Below are 8331 nucleotides of genomic sequence, written 5' to 3' on the forward strand. Positions count from 1 at the left end.
TTCCTATCGGTGCAGCAGGAGCTCTTTATTGCCACACCTGCAGCTCTCTGCCTACAAGTTTTTCTTCTGGATGCAGGAACCCAATCATAGGACAAGCTGAAGTACAGAAGAGTTAATACCCCTAGAAGCAGCCCTCAACTAATGACTGATGGGGAGATGGTTGATTAAATAACCTATCTCCCTTGCCCTATCTCACTGGAGATAACTCCAAGCATGCTCTTTGCTCTGTCCCAGAGTTCCTCAGTGGGGCCCAGCATCAGTTGCCCAACAGTGGTAACTAGGTTGGTAACACACCCTTTCACAGTTTCCTTCCCTGCCTTGTTCATTTCCCTGCTCCCCCGACCTGAGTTTCCTAAAATCACCTTCCACATAAACTACTACTTGACATCTGGTTCCTTGCCATAGGACTTGCTTCCAGAGGTGCCCAAGCCAAGATACTCAGTAACACCTGTCCTGAACAGGAGGACCTCCTGGCATGATCATCTTTCTTGAGACTGTGATTTTGAACTAATACTTATCCATAGCCTAGGCAGTTCATCAGCTGAGGCAACTTCATTTCACCCTGAGGTTTTCTCCCTAGGAAACTAGCTCTAAGCTCTTTAAGCCAGCCTCTAAATTTATCCACACAAGCTGGGGAGCCAGCTGGGAGATATTTTCCCATAGCTCTGTAAACACTTTGGGTTGCCAAGAACTCCTAACTTGCAGTCTTCATTTCTGCTTAGGGACTTGAGTCCTTGGCAAACATAAGGCAGGTACTTGTTGCACAGACCTGTTGTTAGACCTCCAAGTTAGCCTCTTAGGTGCTGTGTAAACAATCACCATCATCTTCAACATTGGAGTCAAGGACCTGGTCTCTCTTAATTGTGTCTGTTAGAGTTTTCCCAGGACTTGCCACCTCCCAAATTGCTCCTCTGCAATGCCCTAAAAATGCTAACAACAAAGTAATTCTACCTTGTCTTACTGAGCACTACTGTCCCTTCTGTAGGAAGTCACAAATATAGAAAAATCCATTGGTTTTCCTAAATAGATCCCAGGAAGAATATTACCATAATTTATCTTCTTTCAGCGTTTTAGGATATTTTCACCATTGCTGTTGCAAGTTTATTTATTCCCCCAGTCAGGGAAAGCCATGTGGCAAATAAATGTACCTGGCAACTTGGAGAGAGAAAGGTATTGTCACATTTTTATTCTAATTGCCCAGAAGAAGGTCAAACAGCTTGAAGCAAGCTTTAAAACATGCTCTTTTTTCCCCAGCACTTAGTACAGAATTTAAATTGCAGACTACGAATACAAATACACAATTAGATGCAGACTTAACACTCATCTACTCAGAAAATCCATGCAAGATCTGCCTTCCACAAGGAAATATAATATGGGAACAAAGGGGGAACCCAAGACTTTCTGAAATTTTGACTAATATCTGACAAGGAGCTGGAGAAATGAGCAGGAGGTCATAGTTCAGGACACAGTTGTGTGAAAAAATCAAAATATTATATCAGATGTGTAACTAAAGGAGTGGCAGACGGAGGGTAGGTGACCTTGTAAACCAAGAATACATTGTGCTCCAAATCCCACAAGCAGAGAGAGCTGTGCCTAGGGAAAACCAAGGGAGGTGCCTAGGGTGCAAAAAGTGCCAACCCTGTACTTGTTCAACCCTGAGACTGAATGCCTCCTTTAAATTTGCACATCACTTGCCTCACTCTAGTCCCAACCCTGCTCAGGTATCAAAAGTGCCTCAATTAAAGTGAAAAGAGAAAAGGACAACAGAGATATCATAGTAAAACAATGATCAAACCAGAAAAAGAGCAGTTTCCCAGGCTCCTTTGGCCCTGGTGGTGGCATGGAGAGAATACCCTGATATTCAGTAGAGTTTGGATTGCCAAATTCATCTTTGCAGTGGACTGAGGAATTATTTTTAGCATAAAACTGTAAGAAATTTGATTTCTGCAGATAAAAGTAATTCATTGAATATATAAAGATTAATACACTCGATGGAAATTATCACATAAAGATATCATTTTGAATCATTGGGAATAAAAAAAATTTAAGAGAAATTGCTAAATGCAATGTGGGATCTAGCATTGGCTCCTGGAACAGAAAAAAAAAAAATAGTAGAAGAACTGATAAAATCCAAATAAAGTATGTAGTATAGGTAATAGCAATTTACCAATGTTAACTTCCTAGTTGGACAAATGTACCATGGTTTTGTAAAATGTTAACATTAGGGGAAGGTGAGTGAAGAGTATATGGGAACATTCTGTACTACTTTTGGAATTCTTCTGTAAATCTAAAATTATTCCAAAATAAAGAGGGGTTTTTTTTAAGTGAATCTGGTAAATAGAGATCACTGATAAGAAAAAAGTCTAAACCATGAAGATGTGTCCAAAAGAAATGGATGTCAGTGAAACACACAGTTCTACACTCTACCAATATAAGAAAGTATAAGAAATGCAATTTGTAGAAAATATAAAAAGTAATAGGTGAACCTATCTAGTGATATAAGGCTAAACCAGGCTTACATGGGAAATATGTCACTTCCTACCTCAAAAATAGGGAAAGAAGTTCTGACAATGAGTGGGAAAAGATGGGGCTTTTCCTCTTAAATGAAGAAAAATAAAAATTATCAGGGATTCAATTTTCAGAGCAATGCTAACCTGAGTAGAAGAGAGTCAGCACAAACTAGGAGAGAGAATAAAATGGTTTAAAAGTATTTTGAAAAGCCGGCTTTAGGTAAAGCAGCAGGGCCTGATGACATACTTCGAAGAGAAGCAGCCACATAGCACAGGGAGATCAGCTAGGTGGTTTGTGACCACCTAGAGGGGTGGGATAGGGAGGGTGAGAGGGAGGGAGACGCAAGAAGGAAGAGATATGGGAACATATGTATATGTATAACTTATTCACTTTGTTATACAGCAGAAACTAACACACCATTGTAAAGCAATTATACTCCAATACAGATGTAAAAAAAAAAAAAAAGACCCAACGCAGCCAAAAGAAAGAAAGAAAGAAAGAGAAAGAAAGAAAGAGTACTTAAGGAATTGGCAGGTGTTATTACATAGCTGCTAGTGATTATTTTTGGGAACTCAAGGGGATAAAGAAAGTCCCTGTAGACTGAAGAAGGGTAAATGCTGTGCTCATCTTTTTAAAAAGGGAAAAAGGACAATCCCGGTAATTATAGACCTGTCAGCTTAACTTCAATATCAGGGAAAATATAGAACTTAACATCAATCAATTAGCATCAACTTGAAAAGCACAAAGTATTGGGTGGAAACCAACATGACTTTTCAAAAGGCGAATCATGCAAGGCCAATTAATTTCCTTCTGTGACCAAGTGGCCACATAGGCAAGGAGAGAGCAGTAGCTATAATCTCTTTGACTATAAGTAGGGCTGAAAAGTAGTCTAAATATGGCAACAGGTTCCTACAGGTGGCCAAGTCCTCTATCTTTTAAGACAACTGAGGCCTGGACAGAAATCTATATGAGAAACACTGGTAGACCAGATGGCCTCCGGAATCATGTCCAACCCTGGATGGTCATTTTAGGAACTAATCTTACTTCCATGAGACTATTTCCGACTGCTCATTTTCTCCAGATCTCAGTTTAAAGGTCAAAGCAGAATCTAGTAAAATATCTATGTCTTCACTGTGAATAAAACTTTTTTAAAAAAGAAGACAAAGAAGCAGTAGAAAATGCATTGATGCCTTTGTGACACTGCTTTTTGGTACAAATGTAAGTGAAATTCAGGCTTAATCCATAGTATGTCATTTTCTATTCATGTAGAATTAAGAAAAATAATCTTTTGAATACTTAAGGATAAATAAGTAGAAATTTAATAGGTCTCAGATAAGTCTAGGCATTTCTCCAAGTCTTTGAAATTTGATTCCTAAGCCCATAGGTATCTACAGTGTTCAAATGTTTAATTCTCATCCAAGAAAACTCTAGTTTCTCTGCAGGTATGAGCAGTTCTTGGATCCTTATAACCAGGCAAATTAGATCAGGTGCTACCTTTGCCCTGTACTGAAAGATTTTAGTGAACTCTCATCATCTGGTTGGTCTCTTATATTACCTGAAACCAAAATTAAACCCAGAAGTTTTAACATGTCCTCTGAGGAAGAGATGATTAACAGTTCACCAGTATCACTGCCAGGTTACTAAGCTTTATACTAGGAAAAGACATTCTTTACCCACAGGAGGCTTTAAAGTCAAAGAACAATTATGAACACACCAAAGTATAGATAATGTACTTGGAGGGGAAGCCCTAAGGAAAGAGTTTGGCTTCTTTAAAAGAAGAGCATTTCTCTTATTCTTTTGGGTAATGAAGAGACAGTGGGGTCATGGAAATAAGGGGAGGCAGAGAAAGAATATAATGAGGAGACTAGTCAGTTTTCAACTGGGTCATACACATCCAGCAGTGGAGAGGCAGGTCCAAATCAATACTTGCACACAAGCACTAGAAGGACCAGGAATCCTGTTTCTTAATTTTCAGAGATCAAGTCACTTTCAACAAAGCCAAGAGAAACAGGATTGGAGCAAAATTTGCTAAGGATTTTATTGGGTATTAACTTTACTAAAATAAGCCCTTCTGGGCTTCCCTGGTGGCGCAGTGGTTGAGAATCCGCCTGCCGATGTAGGAGACACGGGTTCGTGCCCTGGTCCGGGAAGATCCCACATGCCGCGGAGCAACTAAGCCCGTGAGCCATGGCCGCTAGGCCTGCGCGTCCGGAGCCTGTGTTCTGCAACGGGAGAGGCGACAACAGTGAGAGGCCCGCATACCGCAAAAAAAAAAAAAAAAAATAAGCCCTTCTGCAGTAACCACACCCCAGATGTTCACTCCTTTGCTTTAGTTCTACCCACATTAAGTATTTATTCCTGACCATGTCTTTTTCCAATTAGCTCCCCAACCCACAGTTTACCTGTATAGACAGAGGACTTGGGCTCTTGAGAACCTCCCCCATACATGTTTGTGTGCATGCACACCTGAGCGCGCACGCGCGCGCACACACACACACACACACACACACACACACACACACACACCACTCCCAAGTCCCTTCTCTCTGAACCTCATTCACAGAGGAGTTGTAAGAATAGCACAATTCTTATCTTGAAAAGAATGAAAGCACTTAACTAAAAACATTTATTATAAATGTTGGCAATAGTAGCTACACAGAGTAAATACAAAATTCAGCTTTGTTTGGCCTAGGAAAGAATTCTCTCAGGCCAAGAGTTCAGCTTGTCTTTGCCTGGGATTTTTTTTTACCTGGTGACCATTGTGGTGCATTTTCTGTCTTCTCTTTCAGATTGAACTGACACAGTCAGCTGTTGTCTTTCTGGTTCTGAACTGGGCTGAGCCTCCCTGATCTTATCTGTGCTGTCTCCACCCACTGTCACTACAGAAGATTTTCTCTCTTTTGGGTACCAGCTCTTACTGAATTAATCTCTTTAACACTCCATCTCTCCAGTTACTCAGAGCAAAACCATGGAGTTATCCTGCCTTGGATGACCATTATCTCCCACCATCCCACATCTAACACAGAAGCAAATCCTGTGGAGTCTACTTTCAAATATATATCTAAAATCCAGCCATTTCTCCCAACTCCTCCCTTGGTCCATGCCGCCATCACTTCTCACCTGGATTCTTGCAGTAGCCTCCTCACTGGTCTCCCTGCTTCTATCTTTGGCTCCCTACAGTTCATTTTCAATCTAACAGCCAGTGTGTCCTTTGTGACATCTACAGGAGATCACATCACTTCTCTGCTCAGTATACTCCAATGGCCTTTCACCTCCCTAAAAGAAAAAGTAAAAATTTTCAGAAAGGGCTACATGGTTCTAGAGGACCTCACCTCCCTTTCCTTTCTCACCTCATCTGGTACCATTCTCCCCCTTACTGTCTCTGCTCCAGCCAGAACAAAGTGGGTCCTCAAACACCATCAGGCACCTCCCACCTCCAGGCCTTCGCGCCTGCTGATACCTCTCACTGGAGTGTTCCTGTTGTAGATTCCCACCAGGCTCCTTCCCTTCCTCCTCCAAGTCTGGACTCAGATGTCACCTTCTCAAAGCGAACTTCCATGCGAACAAAATTAATTCAAAATTACAACTTCCTTCATCCTGGCATTCCTCATCTCCCTCTCCTGCTTTACTCTCCTCCACAGCACTTTCTCCTCTTAATAAACTATGTAATTTACTTCTGTAATTTGCTACCTCTCTCTCTCCCTCTCATTCCCTCTCTCTGTCTCTCTCTCCCTCCACGCATTCCCCCCAGTAGATGCAAAATTCTTGAAGGCAGAGATTCTGTTTTATATACTTCTGTATCCCCATTACCTAGTAGAGTGCTTGGCACATAGCTGGTATTCCCTTAATATTTGCTAAACAAATTAACTAAATGAAAATATATTCACACAATAACTACCATGTTAATGTTCATAGCAGCATTACTCATAATAGAAACTGAAGCAATCCAGCTATCTATTAACTGGTGAACAGATAAACAAAATATGGTATATTTATACTATTCAGCAGTAAAAATCAGTATTCAGAACAGAATCCTGATTCTTGCTACAGCCTGGATGAACCTCAAAAACATTATGCTAAGTGAAAGAAGCCAGACACAAAATATGACATATTATACAATTCCACGTATATGAAATGTCTGGAAAGGGCAAATTCATAGAGGCAGAAAGCAGATTAGTGGTTGCCCAGAGCTGGAGTAGAAATGGGAGTGACAAATGGGCATGAGGGAATTTTCAAGGTGATGGAATCATTCCAAAACTGGATTGCAATAATGGTTGCCCAACGCTATAAATTTGCTACAAATCATTGAATTGTACACTTACAATAGTTGAATTTTATGATATATAGAGAATACGTCAATAAAACGATTAAAAAAAAGTTTATTTTAAAAAAGTTTGAAATTACTCTGTTAATGAGGCCAAGGCCACAAGCTCAAATTCTTGGGAGCCAATGAGTTGCTTATTCACTATTTTGTTTCCTTCTTTCCTTCAATACCTAGCTGTGTATGAATCTATAATCTAGGCCCTATAGGAGTAGACATAACCCCTGCCCTTTGGGAATTTATAATCTAATTAAAAGATAAGATGCACAGAGATCATTACAATGCAAGGCAGAATATGAAAGGCCACATTAAGGACATGCCAGGAAAGTGTTAAGTAAGAAGACAAGCAGAGAAGGGAGCTAAGGAGTGCCTACAGGCCACCCTCTTCATCCACCTCTCTTCCACATGTCACCATGTTACTGAAAGTGGGATCTGACTGCTCGCTACTCTAAAGCCAATACTCGAGAGGCCAGTTTGGTAAAAGGAAAGATTGCTTTATTTCAGAGGCTGGCAACTGGGGAGGAGGGCAGACTCACATCCAAAGGCTGACTCCCCCTACTGACAATCAGTGGGCAAGAGCTTTTAAAGCGGAGTTTCAGGGCTGTATATGTGGAGGGAGGGGGTTACATGCGGAAACAGCACAGTCAGCCCTGACAGTCATCTTGAAATTGGTCATCGGTGGGTCTGATCAGTGTCATCTTGATTGTTTTAAGTACAGTTAATCTTCAGTTCCAGGGTGGGTTTGTTCCCATTTCTTTGAGCCCACTTCTCAGAATTGTGGCAGCTTATGCCATGGCTACAGTCTGGTCATCATGTAATTAACTTCTTTCACCTGGAGGTTTCAGTATCTACAAGACAGCTCAAGGGATATGGCTCAGAATATTATCTATAGCCCTTGAGGAGGAACTAAAGGTCCTTGACTTTGTTTAATGACTAAGCTATTATTATTTGGTCTTGTTTGACTGCTTTACTTTGCTTCTGCATTTTCTCACTTCTCTGTTTAAACTTATTCTTTGGCTAAAGTTTTTCTACAGACAAAAGGCAGGCAGGGCACATGGAAGGGAGGACCATAGGGTCCTGCTCCATTTCAACCAGGAACATTGGGCAAGAAAATATAGAAGCATCAGTGCAAAGATCTCAATTGTACTAGAATAAACAACTCAGTGATGTGTCCTATTAGCAGAATACCTGATACAGGCAGAAAGAGGTTAGTGGTTGCCTGGAGCTGGGGTAGAAATGGGAGTGACAAATGGGCACGAGGGAATTTTCTAGGTGATGGAAACATTCCAAAACTGGATTGCAATACAGTGTAGGTGTTCACCATATGCTTATTGAATGAATGAATGAAAATGTAGGTGGGGTGTAGCAGCATTTCAGGTTGATTGTAGACTGGCAGGGAGAGATCTCACATGCACACACACACACACACTCAGCATCTGCAAGGCCACATCTGCCTTCAGAAGGAGGCAGAGTCAGTGCCTAGATGTGCCTGAACAATA

Source organism: Kogia breviceps, chromosome 18 (genome assembly GCF_026419965.1).
Source record: "Kogia breviceps isolate mKogBre1 chromosome 18, mKogBre1 haplotype 1, whole genome shotgun sequence".
NCBI classification, from domain to species: Eukaryota; Metazoa; Chordata; class Mammalia; order Artiodactyla; family Physeteridae; genus Kogia; species Kogia breviceps.